This window comes from Papaver somniferum, chromosome 7, assembly GCF_003573695.1.
Source record: "Papaver somniferum cultivar HN1 chromosome 7, ASM357369v1, whole genome shotgun sequence".
Lineage (NCBI taxonomy): Eukaryota > Viridiplantae > Streptophyta > Magnoliopsida > Ranunculales > Papaveraceae > Papaver > Papaver somniferum.
The window spans coordinates 52594150-52611878 of NC_039364.1; positions in this window are offsets into that span (position 1 = coordinate 52594150).

Genomic DNA, 17729 nt, shown 5'->3' on the forward strand with positions numbered 1-17729 from the left:
TTGGTCAATATTTTTAATTATTTATTATTTTCTTCCCTATTTTGCATAGGTTCATCGTTTCGTTGTATTTTGAAATACTCGTTCGTGCGGTGACTGTTAGTGTATCGTCATTGAATACACTTTCACCATTTAAGTCGGGGCTTACTTAGAGGTAGCTCAGACGCCCGGTTGTTGATTATTTATTACTAATTGTGGAATTCAGTGGAGAATAATTCACAAAACTGAGTAATAAGATGTTTATTGTTAATTCATAGGATCAGCTGAGGATTCGACTACGAATTCAGAATAATAAAGTGAGCATTACTATTCCATAGGATCGTAGATTCGACCATAGAATCATAGTAATTAAGATTTATCTATTACCATTTATGAGACCAGTTGTGGATTCGATCATGAAATCGGAGTAATGAGATAATATAGTTATTGCTATTCTATGAGATCAAGCCTTGGATTCGATCATAGAATCAGAACAATTGTTTATTGCCATTCCATGGGACCAGTCGTGGATTCGGCCATGGAATAGGAGCAATTGTTATTGCCATTCCATGGGACCAGTCGTGGATTCGACCATGGAATAGGAGAAATAATAGATTATTTTGGGAATTCAGTAGTGATTGTCACGGCAGAATTAATCTTAATTAGGAATAATTAACTTTGTGGCTCTATACTAGCAGAGCAACCTGTCTAGGAGCATTAATTATCCCGATATGATCTTGTCGGTAAGTCATATCCTTTATATAATCAGGGTAAACTCGTTGTTTGTTCCTGAAGACGTTATCGCTTTATACTAGCAGAGCAAGCTGTCTAGGAGCCGTCCATCTCGTGATACTATATAGAAATAATCACTGGAAGTGTTCAGTATTCATGAGATATGCCGTTGTCCAGTCGTGAGACTACATATCTACATGTACTCTGAGAGAAAGTACTCTCCGTTGAGAATTTGATGAGAGACCCATGTCTCAATACTCACGTCTGATTGCTGGATCAGAGCTTCGTATAATTATGAGTTTACGATTTTAGCCCTTGTCGAAAATCCACCATCTACAAGACTACATATCTACATGTACTCTGAGAGAAAGTACTCTCCGTTGATAATTTGATGAGAGACCCGTGTCTCAATACTCACGTCTGATTGCTGGATCAGAGCTTCGTATAATTATGTGTTTACGATTTTAGCCCTTGTCGAAAATCCACCATCTATATTAAGTCCTCTGCTTACTGAGGAAAGCTGTGTTCCTCAGTCAGCATTAAATGGTGATTTTCCGGCCATAAATAATAATACCAGTAATTGAACTTAGTCGTAAGTTGGGACGTTACCGGATTTAGAGAGCATCAGTAAACCACGACTTGATGAAGGCTTCAATGTCATGATTGGAGCGTCGTTTGATGAGCATAAATTGGTGCTGGTTTGGACGACGAGTCCGTGGTCGGTTAGGATTCGCGGGCCGGGCCCAATAAGAAAATCCTTGTTTTAGGAATAGACGCTCATTCGTTCGTTAGTTTAGGGAACAAACAAAATAGACCTGAGTCTAATGACATAAAATTTTGTTTATGAGCTTTCACGAAAACCAAAATTTTATTTTTTAAATATGTGAGATTTCACAAAGTAGAATAAACTCTCGTTTCAAAGGCGGATGCTCGTACGAGAGAAATTTTTTTTTTATTTTTTTTGAATAGACGTGCGTCTATTAATAATAAAAAAAAATTTATGAGCTTTCATGAAAACCAAAATTTTATTTTTTAAATATGTGAGATTTCACAAAGTGGAATAAACTCTCGTTTCAAAGGTGGATGCTCGTACGAGAGAAAAGTTTTTTTTTTTTTTTTGAATAGACGTGCGTCTATTAATAATAAAATTTTGTTTATGAGCTTTCATGAAAAACTTTTATCTCGAGCTTTCAGAAATCTTTGAGAATATATCCTCGCTTCAAAGACAGATGCTCGTGCGAGGGAGTAAAATATATAGATATATTTTTCAAATTTAAGTGAGTTTCACGTCAAATATTTATATATTTTGTAAAACCATGTTTTAGTTTTGAACAACTGTTGAAAGTAAACATGGTTAAATAATGTCTGTATGTGAGTTTTCACAATTGTAGAATGGACGTCTGTCCAGTTTTTGAAGAACCAGTGGATGTTAAGATTCACGTGAGTTGTTCACGGTTTTATGAAAATCAAGTCATGATTTTGAATAATGAATTTTGCTCGTCCTTGCAGCTTTGACGGAACGAGCGGGTTTTCAAAATTCTGATGTTATAACCACTATAGCTAGTGAAATTGTAAACAGGTGAGAGTTGGATTGTTACCATTTTTGACGCCTATATGAGCACCTTTGTTATGATTTAATTTCACTGCTTCGATGAAATTTGCACCTCTGAATGACATTCTGAAGTAGATATATCAGATGGATACCGCAACTACTTTGCAGAGATGTCAAATGGTGGTTATGAGACTCCTTTAGTTGATGAAGAGGAAGAAGTGGTGACTAAGAGTTCTCCAAATGCGAATGAATTCTTCTTGGTTCAATATAAACCCAAAAAACGTCACCCAGGTTCGAGCATTGTAAAGTCCCCTGTCTCTTTGGTGAGTCGTTGGCGCTCCTTACATCATGACATTTTCTTGTCCGTGCAATTAGGATCGCGAAAACAATATTTGTTATCCCTTTTCAGAACTTTCCTCCATCAAGTATTGACAGTATTCGATTCTCTGCGGATGGTCAGACGGTTTCTGACTCGAGTGTGGAAGAAGAGGCCGAAGTAAGTATTTCTCCATATAACAAATTATGATATTTTGTAGATAAAATGTTCATTGTTGAGAATATATCCAGGAGGATGTCTTCATGGAAGTAGAGAGTGCTGATACACGGTCATCCTCTGAGACTAGAGATGGAGGAAATTCCAAAGGTTCGGAATCGAATGGAAGTAATGAGCCTCTTGATGTTGACACGGGCAATCCCAATTCCTTGAATGCTTCGGAGACCTCCCAAGTAAGTACATATCTTGTAACCTCTTCATATAAGTATGGAATTTCTGATTTGTGAGTGAATGAATGAGAATCCATGTGAATATGCACGTAATTTCGGCGAAATACGTCGTCAGAAAATTTCAGGCTTCAGCTTTTAATGAAAACACCATAAAATCTTCGTCCGGAATCGTATTTTCAATGTATGCATATGTATCCTCAAGCCCAGGAAATTTACAATCTTTAAAAGAGAAGATTTTTAAGGTTTGAGCATGTTCAGGTCCTGAAAAAGTCGAAATACTAAACTTCCAGGAGACTTTCAGAACTTTTCCAGATGGTATGTTGCTCGATGTTTTCATCACATCTCCATGATCGTTCATCGGATTGTTATTAAATTTTGACACATTGTAGAGGACATCCATACGAAGAGAATGTTATGTAACCCATATTAAGATTCCTTGTATATTTCTCCCAGTTCACCTTTTAGTACAGGGCAGAGTACTGTTTCTCCCGACGAGGTTGCCGTAAAACGTATTTTCACGACTTTCATGCTATTTGTTCATATCTCAGGTGCATGATGATGATGTTGCACTTCTTTCATACTGCATTTTATAATCTCACTTGGTTTCATGTTTGGATTGCTCTAACCTCATGTAATCTTCGTATCAGGTGCCAAATACCGAAGTTGAGGATATTGAAACCAATAAGGATAACTCGAGCTGGTCTGGAGTTGTGGATGAAGAGACAACCATCCCTGCACTTCAAGGACATTAGAAGGTTGTAACTGAAGTTATGGAAACTTCGATTGTTGCTGCTTCAGTGATAGAAGAAACCGAGCCACCAGCAGAGAATACTGAAGAAACTGTTGCCCTGATTGTAGAAGCTTCCTCAGTAACTGAGAATCGTGTAGTGGTGTATGAATACCCAAGTCCAGGGGTTGCTTTGGTCATCCATGCATCACTCCCATACCAAAAACTAGTTGGTGGAGGATTTCAATGCTATTGATTCATTTGAGATCAGGACCCTTGATTGACACATGAGCATGGTGCTTGATTGCCATCTTGTTTCTGTCAGTCGTGGAAACATTACTTTTGAAACCCTGGTCATGGGACCATAACTGAGGTTGCTCTCAAGAGGGGATTATGTAATGACCATGATTTCATGTCCCGGTGGTAGCATTCCTTTTATGATGAGTGATTAGCACTGGAGAGCCCGGCACCACGAGTATTGGGCTGTGAAATTGATCATCATGATCGGTGGACCGTCAGCCCCCAGTATTTTGTTGAATCTCTATATTTCGTTTTCCCTTCTTCTGACAAGACCTAGATAGAGGACCCCGGTAGAAAAATTGATGTAAAGACCTAGGTGGTCGAAATTGGAGGTACCTTGATGAAGAACTTAGCGAAAAGACCTGGTAGACACCGATCGACTGTAGAAGTTATGAATCCCGTCTAAAAATTGTTGCTTGCATGTTGTACGCTCTGGAAGTTGTAAGAACCTCATACGACGTCGGAATTTGATGCTCGACCCCAAATTTTGAATCTAAGAGACTGAGTTTTCTCATGAGACAAGAATCACCCAATTTGGAGTTGTAGAGGTCATCCAATGAAGCGTACACATTCGTAATTTGTAATCCCGTACAAATATTTCAGATTTCATAGACCTGACGGTGAAGGCCAAATCTTTCAGCTCGTATGTCCAATTGATGCGCCCTTTTGGTATGTTGTAAGAGACATAAACGAACATCTTTCATTGGAAGAGCATTGTCCCATTCCTCACCCATTGGTACGTTTTTGCAAACCCATGGCCCGGAGCACGTCGTATCTCATTTGTAGAGGCAATGAGAACATCTTGTAGGAGACTTTGGATTATGCCCACCAGTCATGCCAGCTTTGGGAAGACTTTCATGTGAGCATGTTATCAGGTCTACACATCTTGATATGAATCATTGGTTCTTAGAGAAGTCCGCTTCATGTGTAACACTTCAGAGAATGATTAGTTGATGAAGCCCTGAGGATGTTGCTCCTGAGACCGTTGTTGGCGCTGAGACTATGAATGATTACGCTCCAGAGATCCTTGTCGATGCTGAGATCATGGATGGCGTTCTTCTAGAGATTATTGTTAATGCTGATACCATGGTTGAAGTTGCTCCAAAGACCGAAAAGGCTAGAGCCATGATTATAGATATAACCTCTGCTTCTTCAGTGGGCCTTTTATATTCACGAACTAGTTGATGAGTTGAGCGTCCGTAAGATGAAGGTGTACTGAGAGTTCAACCTGAATGCTCACTTTGATCGTGCTGGTGTTGAATCAATGTGTCATCGTTGAGATGTTTGTGCCGACGCTAAGCTGTACTCTTTGATTGGGAGTACAATTTGATGGATTCTTAGATGCTTGAGCGTTGAAGCGTATATTCCTTAAGCATCGAATGTCTTAGGGGTTTGATCATCTCGGCCCTGGAATATCTTCTGTTGATTCAGCATCCCTTTCGTTGCGGTAGTGGCATTCGACACTTGTGCAGACATCAGAGCTTTCTGATTTTGTGGAACACGTGGTCTGAGTGCGGAACCTCTTGATGAATGTCTATGCATATTTTGCAGGTTCTTTCTTCAACCTCGTCGAAATTCCTCAAAGTACTCTGATGATGGAATGTCCGTCAAATATTCTGGATCAGAACTTTCTTCGTTGGAGAGATGTGTAACCAAAGGCGCTTTTTGAGTAATCATATTTTCAGTGTGGATCCATGCTCGTATGAAGGACATGTCATATCCTGGATCTTCCTGATTATGTGAAACTTGGTTTCTGTCCAGGTTGAACTTATGTTCACTTTGAGAATGATGTAGCCATAAGTATTTCTGAGCGCTCCTTCAAGGTCTCTGATTGAGATGGAGCATGAGTACCTTCATGTTCGAGTAATGCATGTAGATCCGATGGTTTTCAGTGGAATGTTGTTGATGGCGGTGTCAGCATCGATCAACGTTCTTCCAAATTCGTTTCTTCTGAGATTGATTGTGGTAAGCAGTACCCAGTCGTACATCTCTTGGTCTGTGGCTGGAGACTCAAGAAATATTTCCGGAATGGACTTATTGACACGATGTGATTCAGTACCGTGAACATTCTCTCCTTTGTGCCTTCGACAGATAACGCAATTCACGTTCGACCAAGGATTGAACTGCCGCTTTGATAGGTTGTTCAAAGAGTGTAAAGATTCTGATTGGGAGTGGATTCTTGTGTACTCCTTCAGTCACCAGTTGAAGCTATTGTGGATCAACCTTCTCTTTGAAAATATGCTTCAAAACTCGGCAGTCGCTTGTGGGATGATTGACGAACCTGTGGAAGTCACCTCTTTAATGGAAAAAGGAAAGTCAAGTGTTTCTTGATCAGGAATTCTTGTGCGTTGGTCAGAGGCTTGTGCATCTTGCTTATCCTTCCTTTGTGCTTTTGAAGGAGCTGAGGTATGCTTGCGTGGCGGTTTGGCTTTCCGTTTGCTCCCTTCTGCAACAGCGTTTGTGGAAGGCTGGAGGTTTTACTGCTTCTTGATCAGACGTCCGCTACCTCGAGTGTCTCGCGGTTCCTGCATTTGTAGCTTTTGTTCTTTCTAGTAAAGCGGGCGCAGTAGTTGACGATCTCTTCGAGGCTTCGTGAAGCTCTGAGAAAGTATGAAATCGAAGATTTTCCAATAGAGCTGTGTAAACCGAGAGCATGCCATTGATGCACAAATCTACTAGATGTTGCTCCGTGACATTTGGATCATGACAATCCAAGGCTTGGACTCTGAATGTTTTCACGTAGTCATTGGGGTTTTCACTGGCCCTCTGAAACATTCTTTCATGTCAGAGAGAGTGACTTGCTCTGACACAAAGAAGTACTTCCTGTAGAAGGCATTAATCATTTCTCCCCAGTTGTTGATAGTCCCTGGTGCGATGTTGTTATACCAGGTGTATGCTCTGTCTTTCAGAGACTTTGAGAATTCCTTGAGACAAACGACATGATTATGTTCATGTTCTTCCAGGGCTTCGAGAAAACGAGAGACATGTTCCTGAGCAGTGCAAGTTCTATCATATAAGGTGGAGGTTGGAGAAACGTAACCTTTGGGGAGTGGAATCCTCTGCGTAGCGGCAGGATAAGGAGGTTGATGACGATGGACATGCGATGTTTTGTCTTTTCCACGGTTCTCCAAGAGGTGCTCCAGATCCTCGCGAGTGATGAAATTCGATGATCCCTTCGCTGATGAGTTGTCTGCAGCAGTTTTGCGGACTTCGTCGTCTTCTACTGTATGGATTGGAATTACTTCAGGATCGTCGTCTGAGGATTTATCCTTCTCCTTTCCCTTCTCTTGAGTTTTCTCTGACATCTTGTCAGTAAGAGTTTTGAGATAATTACACAGCTCCTTCTGTGTAGCAGCCATGTCAGTCTGATTCTTTGGAAGAGTATCCTGCGCTTTGATAAGATCAGCAATGGTAGGTGGTGGATCTCCTATGACTTCTTCAGGGTGTCGTACGGACAGTGTATGACCTTCGACGTGAGGAGGAGTAATGTCACCACCATCAGTGTTGGAGGTCGGAATTGTCTCCGGGATATTCTGATTGTTGTTGTTGCTAGTGCTAGCACGGTTTGTGTTAGTGTTCGTAACTGAACCTGACCTGAGATCAACCATCTTGTGAAATTGAGAGATTGAAACCGATAAAATGATCTCCCACTGTGGTCGCCAATCTGTAGATGGGGAAAAAAATTTGTTGGTTTTTAAGGAATTGAGGAGATGACCGTACGGAGGAGACTCCTCGAACCGAGCAAAATGTTAAACCTCACACAGATGCACCGCTGCAAAGGGGGTGATTTAGATTCGAGAGATCAATATGTAGTACTCTGCCCCAAATCAAGACAATGACCGTTCCAGAGTAAATCCGGTCACAAGAGTGGATGGGTTGATCTGTAGGAGGGAAGCTAGGAAATGTGTGGAATCAATGGTAATCAAAGATTGTGGGTGTGTGAATTATGAATATGATAAGCTTTGAATGATTGAAATTGCTCAATTGAGAGTAGTTGCTCAATTGATGAGTTGATGATCTCGTGTTGTCGATGAGACGTGAGATTGATGATACTGTTGATGATTCAATCATGATTCAGAGACTTATTTATGTTGCTGGAATTTTAGACACCATGATCCCATGAAGTGTGACAGTTGATGGAATCAAGGAGTGGGAAAGTGGAGATCTTGTTTGAAACCAGTTGCTCAGCATGTGGAGACTTGGTCGATTTTCCACCCACTACCTCGTGAATTCCTTCAACTGATTGCACGACTTGATCACATTCCATCGTGTGTTTGAACACACGTGTCGTAGATCGCCAGACCAAAACCATAAGTGATATCCCCCCAAGTGACACGATTGAATTCTCGTGGTTTGTTAGTGAATTGATGACTTCGTGGTTTGATGGGACGATGAGTCCATGTAGTTGTTGAGTGTCGAACATGATGTTCTGAAACTCATGAATTGAACATGTCATGAGACAGAGGTATAATTCTTACGATGAAGTGAGCAAGTATTGATCATTCGATGGATCGTTGAATATTGATTGTTGAACCAATATTCCTTGGTTTGAGCAAATATTTATCACCTGAGCAAGTGTTGATCATGTGATGAATTGTTGAATATTTGATCGTCTGAGCATGTGTTGCTCATCTGATGGATTATTGGCAGCGTACCAAAAATATTAATTAGAATATTGGTCGTTGAACCGAGCATAATTAATAAAATTAATGACCATGAGGCCGTCGTAAAATTATTAAGGTTGGAATCTGGAATGATGATCCTTGGATTCAGAAACCCTAATTTTATCAATTGATGATCAATTCATGGTTCGTCAGAAGTTTAACCATGGGACGAAGGAGGGAGCGACTACATGGGACCGTGGATCAACCATGCAGTGTCCATATTCTCACGTGAGAAAATACGAAGAACTCCTGAAGAGTTGACGATTTGTTGGTGGAAGAATGATTAAATGTTGGCTTAATCATTCATTCAAAAATGTTCGTCTGAGCCTTAGGTGAGAAAACCTAATTAATTATGACGAGGTGAGGGACCGACCATGGAGTCATAAAATCGGCCCTGGGTTGTCACGTGACCGCCTGACGATCACTTCATGAAAATCCAAAGTGTTTGGAAGAGTTTTGGACCTAATACGAGCAATTGTGCAAATTAGGTCAAAACTGTGAAAATTGATGGGACCGGATTCCGTGAGCCAAAGATCCAATCTTGGTCGGTCAAGATAGCATGCTCGTGTCCCCAAGGCGTCCGCGTCTCAGTCCTGAAAATTTTGATATTTTCTGGCGTGCAATTGAGCATCCATTCGAGAAAATACGCCAAAATTAGGGTTTCGACGAAACTGAGGAAAACACCATGAGATGATGAAAAATAATTATAAAATAAGGAATAAGGAGGCGTGGGACCGCCGTGGTCAAGGCATGGTCGGCCGGTCGTGACCACGGTCCCGTGGTGCCTTTTCCTTAATTTTATAATATTTTGATGATTTTATGAAAAATTCATGAATTTTGAGAAATTTGATGAATTTAGGGAGTTTCCATGAATTGAAGGAGTTTTCATGAGTTCATGGAAGCAAAATATTAAAATAATAAAAACACGGGCGTGTGGGACCATGGAGGCATGGCCGGCCAGCTATGGACCGGTCCCACGAGTTTTTCATAATTTTTAATATTTTTAGGTATTTTTGATGATTTGAGGGATTTTTCCTAATTTGAGAGAAATACCATAAAATCAAGGAATTTGATGAATTCAAGGAAGGAAAAATAGGATAAATAATAATAAAATAATAAAGCAAGGGCGTGTGGGACCGGCTAGGGCATGGGGCCGGCTAGTGGCCCGGTCCCACAAGTTTTCATAATTTATTTTTTTTATTATTATTATGATGATTTGTGCAAAAAATACCATGAAATCAAGGAGTTTTTTCATGAAAGAGAGAAATAATAATAATAAAATAATAAGGAACCGTGGGGTGTGGGGCCGGCTGGGACCAAGGCATGGTTGGCCAATGGTCACGCCCCACACTCCTTTCCTTAATTTTATATTATTTGTTATGGATTTATGGAAGTACCATGAAACGAGGAGCTTCCTCGAGACGAAGGAGATTTGATCAGATGAGAGAATTTTCATCAAATCATGGAAAATAATAAAAATGTATTAAAAATATAAAACTGGCGTGGAACTGACCACGGCACGGTCGTAGGTCGTGTGTCCGTGTTCCCAGCACCTTGGTCAATATTTTTAATTATTTATTATTTTCTTCCTATTTTGCATAGGTTCATCGTTTCGTTGTATTTTGAAATACTCGTTCGTGCGGTGACTGTTAGTGTATCGTCGTTGAATACACTTTCACCATTTGAATCGGGGCTTACTTAGAGGTAGCTCAGACGCCCGGTTGTTGATTATTTATTACTAATTGTGGAATTCAGTGGAGAATAATTCACAAAACTGAGTAATAAGATGTTTATTATTAATTCATAGGATCAGCTGAGGATTCGACTACGAATTCAGAATAATAAAGTGAGCATTACCATTCCATGGGATCGTAGATTCGACCATAGAATCGAGTAATTAAGATTTATCTATTACCATTTATGAGACCAGTTGTGGATTCGATCATGAAATCGGAGTAATGAGATAATATAGTTATTGTTATTCTATGAGATCAAGCCGTGGATTCGATCATAGAATCAGAACAATTGTTTATTGACATTCCATGGGACCAGTCGTGGATTCGACCATGGAATAGGAGCAATTGTTATTGCTATTCCATGGGACCAGTCGTGGATTCGACCATGGAATAGAAGAAATAATAGATTATTCTGGGAATTCAGTAGTGATTGTCACGGCAGAATTAATCTTAATTAGGAATAATTAACTTTGTGGCTCTATACTAGCAGAGCAAGTTGTCTAGGAGCATTAATTATCCCGATATGAGCTTGTCGGTAAGTCGTATCCTTTATATAATCAGGGTAAACTCGTTGTTTGTTCCTGAAGACGTTATCGCTCTATACTAGCAGAGCAAGCTGTCTAGGAGCCGTCCATCTCGTGATACTATATAGAAATAATCACTGAAAGTGTTCAATATTCATGAGATATGCCGTTTTCCAGTCGTGAGACTACATATCTACATGTACTCTGAGAGAAAGTACTCTCCGTTGAGAATTTGATGAGAGACCCGTGTCTCAATACTCACGTCTGATTGCTGGATCAGAGCTTCGTATAATTATGAGTTTACGATTTTATCCCTTGTCGAAAATCCACCATCTACAAGACTACATATCTACATGTACTCTGAGAGAAAGTACTCTCCGTTGAGAATTTGATGAGAGACCCGTGTCTCAATACTCACGTCTGATTGCTGGATCAGAGCTTCGTATAATTATGAGTTTACGATTTTAGCCCTTGTCGAAAATCCACCATCTACAATTACCTTAGCTGATCTCACCCACAACCAAGAGTTGCTGCAACCCAAAATCGCAGACTTGATAATAAACAAATCTGTCTTGCACAGAAAAGTCTATCAAAGGATAAATCTGTCTCCCACAGAAAAACCTAGGTTTTTGTTCCGTCTTAAGATATGAAATCAAGGTCAACAGGAACCAATTGATAATCCGGTCTTATATTCCCGAAGAACATCATAGATTAATCAATCATCTCTCAACAATCTTACCTGAATACACAAGAGGACGTCGAGGAATCACAAACAGTGAGACGAAGATGTTTGTGACTTCTTTATCTTGCCTATCAGAGAACTCTCACGATCTCAAGTCAATCAAAGATTGTACTCGTACGATAGAAGATGCAAGATCAGATCACACAACTACGATAAAAGTAGTATCGGACTGGCTTCACAATCCCAATGAAGTCTTTAAGTCGTTAACCTGGTTTTAGAGAAGAAAACCAAAGGTTATAGGAGAATCGACTCTAGCGAGCGCACTAGTATCACACAGACGTGTGGGGATTAGTTTTGCCCAATGCTAGATGTCTCCTATATATAGTCTTCAAATCAGGGTTTTGCCTTAATTACAAAGCAATCAATATTCACCGTTATATGAAAACCTGATTTAGATTCAAGCTAATATTTCTCAACCGTTAAACCGAAAACTTAGCTTGTCACACACACTTGAGATATATGTTTACTGGGTTTGTGAAAACCGTGCCCAAACGTGTACGTGTATGTTGGTTCAACATAGTAACGTAAAAGGTCAACCATATGAGCATTTCATATTAACCTTGTTCTTCTTCACCATAACTAGTTAGAGAGTTGTTCAATTGCTATGAGATCTTATGTAACTACACAAGACACAATTGAAACAAAGATAATTCGAGTCGATTGAATCGGATCAAGAACTTTATAGCCACTGTTTGTATACTGCATTCCTTAGTTATTGAAGTTTCATGTTCAGAGCACATCTTTAGATCATAACCCACTCAAGTACGCAAACAAGTTCGCGGACTTAAGACAACCGGCAGATTTTTCCAAACTCAGCAGAAAATCTCGGCAAGGAGACTTTCGCCAGTTCACGGACTAGGTTCGCGGACTGAGTTCGCAGACTAAAAACGCAAATGAGTTTTTCGAAAATCCCAGCAAAAATTCTCGGCAAGAGAACTTCCGTCAGTTCGCGGACTGAGTTCGCGGACTTGGCAAAGCCAATTCCTCCGGTTTCTCTCAATCAACAAAGTTCGCAAACTTCGGATTAAGGAATATGACTTATACACATATGTGTTTCCACACAATGCTTATATCTATCATTGGTTATATAGACCTAAACTCTTATTCCAAACATTGAAACATTCTTAGAGGACGTTATACAATTGTTACACTATTTCTCGTCAAAGTGATTGAAACATTATGACTTTCGTCAATAGGTGAAGATAAACCCGATCAAAGCGAAATGATTTACCAACACATGATTTCGAGATATAGATAGGCGAGATATACTCGGCTCGAAATATCAAATGTGTATGATCCAGTCTATATAGCATACGACTTTTGTCTCATAAGAAGTAGGAGATAGAAGATATAGACTTTTGAGTGATAGATAAGTTCAAGTCTCCACATAACTTTTTGTTGATGAAGTTCCACGGTTCCTTGAGTAGATATTCGTCGTTGTATGATGAATCTCCATGAAGTCCTTGAGCTCAACTACATTTTTCTATCCTAGTCCGTGACTTAGCTATGTAGACTAGAAATAAAGACTCATAGTTTTGATCACTAACATTGACAAACATGCTTGAGATAGCAACGCATGCGAGGTCGACCGAGCTATGATCTAACATCATGATTACATGATTTTACATGTACCGAACTATTATCGGATCGATTCTTAGACTTAACGGAATTAAGTTTTTTTAAGAATCTTAAAACGCTTTCAAAAGCTCTAAATATATCTTTGTCAATTGATCCATGACGATAGTATTCCTCAAAAAGATTAAGATTTAATCTAGTGAGATTCCATATCTTCGAGCTTATAGAACGTTTTCTCAACCTTCCTTTCTTTTTAACTTTTCCTTTAGATTGTTTTTCACCATCTAAGTCTTCCAAGGTCTTAGATGAAATGGGATTATTATGAGAAACCAGATGTTCTGTCCATAATAATCTTCGAACAATCTTTAAGGAGTTCTGGCGTGCGTTACAGATGCCAAGAGCAATTTTTCCAAAGAAATTTCCCATAGGGCAAATTTTTAAGTATCAAACAAACACAAACTTATTAGGTTTATAGTGTTTGCATGCTCTGATACCAATTGAAAATGCGGGGGTCTAACAACCACACCCAACAATTCGTTTGGCAATCTGAGAGGACTTACTCCAATATACATTCTAGAAAAATAACTAGAATGTCAGACTCAATCTAGAGTAAAGTATATCAAAGAGTTTAATATCTATAACTCTTAATTCAATCCGCAATCAGCATATAGAAATCTGCGAGCCCGATTGAATAAGAGGAGTAACTTGAACAGGCACCAAAGACCAATGTTCAAGTGTCAATCAATGTAAATCAACAACTCAAGGTTGGATATTCTAATTGATTGGTCTTAATGCACAACCTGTGATATTTCAATTACATAACAAAATATAATGCGAAAAAGAAATAACACAAACACCAGAATTTTGTTAACGAGGAAACCGCAAATGCAAAAAAAACCCGGGACCTAGTCCAGATTGAACACCACATTGTATTAAGCCGCTACAGACACTAGCCTACTACCAATTAACTTCGGACTGGATTGTAGTTGAACCCTAATCAATCTCACACTGATTCAAGGTACATTTGTGCTCCTTACGTCTCTGATCCCATCAGGATACTACGCACTTGATTCCCTTAGTTGATCTCACCCACAACCAAGAGTTGCTACGACCCAAAGTCGAAGACTTGATAGACAAATCTGTCTCACACAGAAAAGTCTATAGGATTGAATAAATCTGTCTCCCACATAATTACCCAATAGTTTTTGTTCCGTCTTTTGATAAATCAAGGTGAACATGAACCAATTGATAACCCAGACTTATATTCCCGAAGAACAACCTAGAATTATCAATCACCTCACAATAAACTTAATCGACTGACGAAACAAGTTATTGTGGAATCACAAACGATGAGACAAAGGTGTTTGTGATTACTTTTCTATCTTGCCTATCGGAGATATAAAATCTCGAGCCAATTATTTCAATTTTACTCAACACGATAGAAACAGCAAGATCAGATCACGCAACTACAAAGATAATAGCTGGATCTAGCTTCACAATCCAATGAAGTCTTCAAGTCGTTAACCTACAGAGTATCGAGAAGAAACCTAAGGTTAAAGGAGAATCGACTCTAGTTATGCAACTAGTAACACACAGGAGGTGTGGGGATTAGGTTTCCCAGTCTCTAGAGTTCTCTTTATATAGTTTTCAAATCAGGGTTTGCAATCCAAGTTACCTTGGTAACAAAGCATTCAATATTCAATCGTTAGATGAAAAACCTGATTCAACCAAGCTAATATCTTTCAACCATTAGATCGAACTTAGCTTGTTACACGCAAATAAAATGTACCCTCATTTAGGTTTATGTAACCGTACCTAAACGTGTACACCATGTTAGTTCACAAATCGTTAACCGAAGTTAGCCATATGATTACTCTCATATCAACCTTATTCATCTCAACCATAACCAGTTCAAATGACTCAAATGAAACTAGTTAAAGAGTTGTTCAATTTCTATAGAAAACACAATTGAAACCAAATCAGTTTGATTCACTTAAATCAATCATGAACATTATAACCACGATTTGCAAAGATTGCATTCCTTATGATTTAAATGTTTAAGTCCATGAACTGACCGATTTAACAAAGTAACCAGCTTAAGTAAGCGTACTTAAGCAACCGGATTTGAGTTTATTTAGTTTCCAAAGTCAGCAGAAATTTTCGGTTCGAAAACTTCCGCCAGTATGCGTACGGGTACGCGTACTTAAGGTGACTGGTTAAGAGTTTGTCAAAACCAAACTCAGCAGAAATTCTCGGTTCGAAAACTTCCGCCAGTATGCGTACGACTACGGGTACGCATACTTAACCTGTCTCCTTCACCAATTTCGTATATACACATATGCATACACTTGGATTCCGGTTTATATGGAGTTATACAATAATGTGCAAACACACTATATATGCTTATATCCAAATACGGTTACATTCTCAACTCTTTATTTCAATCATTGAAACATTCTTCTATAATGACAATAGCCGTTTTCATAAACCGACAAACCATGTAAGATGTTACTCGGCAATTTTATCATGATATAAGATGAACTTGGTCGAAGCGAAAGCTTACCAACACATATTTCGAGAAATATGTAAGCGAGATATACTCAGCTCGAAATCTCAAATGTCTATAGAGAAAACTATATCTTAACACGACTTACGTCTCAATATAGGAGATAGTAGAAATAGACTTTCCAAGTGATATATGAGTTCAAGTCTCCACATACCTTTTGTCGAAGAAGTTCCACAAGCTCCCCTTAGTAGTTCTTCGTCTTCAAATGATGAACTATGTGAAATCTAAGCTCAACTACACTATCTATGTCCTAGTCCGAGACATCTATAAATAGACAAGAAATCAAGACTTATAGTTTTGATCACTAACATTTACAAACATGCTTGAGATAGCAACGCATGCGAGTTCCACCGAGCAGTGCTCTAACAATCTCCCCCTTTGTCAATTTTAGTGACAAAACTATCAATACATATAGATTACAAAATAGATAGAAATTTTAGCTTCTCATGCAAATGCTTGGTCTCCTTGGCATCTTCAACGCGACTCGAAATCTTCGTCACTTCCAAATACTCCATGATCCTAAAGGCTGTAAGTTCAGCATCACAGTTGTTGAAGATCCGTAGCGATAACAATGAGAAAACAAAATGCTCTCAGTCATTGTTATACAGTGTCATAATATTATTACACAACATCAAAGTCCAACTGTATCACAACTTTGACAACAATACTATGGTGATATGCATCACTCCCCCTTAGTCAATACTTCATCTCGACATGAAAACCACTCCCCCTTACATAATGATTTGTAAGCCATATGTATTTGTAGTATCACACTACACATTAATTCTCCCCCTTTTTGTCAATATAAATTGGCAAAGGTACGAAAACTAGTGGGATCCTCATGAAATTTTCACAGAGATAGTTCATGACCAAAAGAGAATACCATATCAACTTGTTTAGATGCCATCATAAAGCCGAAGCTGAATGCATTCGTCAAGGAGTTTATAAAAACACAAGATAACCCCTAATATTCCATAGCTGCACTCCCCACAAAGATTTGGCAATTAAGCACAAGTTCAAAATGAACTCTCCCCCTTAAAAAGTCATTCCCTAAAGAACAACAAGGGCGACCTTACTTTCACGAGAAAATAAGGATTTCTTTGGACATAACCAAATCACATGAAAAAATGAATTTGAATCCAAAGTATTCAATTGAATTATCCACAAAAGAATTCATGATTAGTCCAATCGAAATGCACAATTAAATTAACCACAAGAAACCCATGATTAATTCAATCGAAATTACACAACTAAATTAACCACAAAAGTGATCAATTCAATTGGTCATGCTCGAACATAAGAAAACTTACGGAGCAACAACTAAAATAACCAAAAGAGAATGATCAATTTAGTTGGTCATGCTCAAACATTGTTAGAGCATAGCTCGATTGAACCGAAACTTATTTTGGTAGAACCGTTAAACCCATGATTTGTGATTGAGTGTTTCTTAATCAATCGCATAGTTATTGAAAGTCAGATGAACCAATTCTAAACTTGTTTGGAAGTGTGGCAAATCAGTTTCAAGGTTGTAAGTATGAAAGAGGACTTACAAAGAAAGGATGTCGGCATACTTTGAACACGTACAGTAATGTTTATCTTTTATTGTTCAAAGTTATTCCTTAATAGCTACATGAAGAAAATCCCAGGATCGAAATATAAATAAATTAAGAATCTTTTAATTAAGGTTGTTAATTTTATCGTAGGAAAATGATAATTAGTAATGTGCATTTACTAGTTGAGATTTTCCAAAGAGATTTTCGGTCATTATTTTGGACAGAGCATTTCCAGGAATTATGAAAATCGAATTTGGAATATATTGAATATCTTTGAGAATATTTTCGGTTTTGGAAATTCCTTGGTGTCCAAACTTCCTTGTCTATAAATACTTGAAGTTTGCATTTCTAGCAAACTA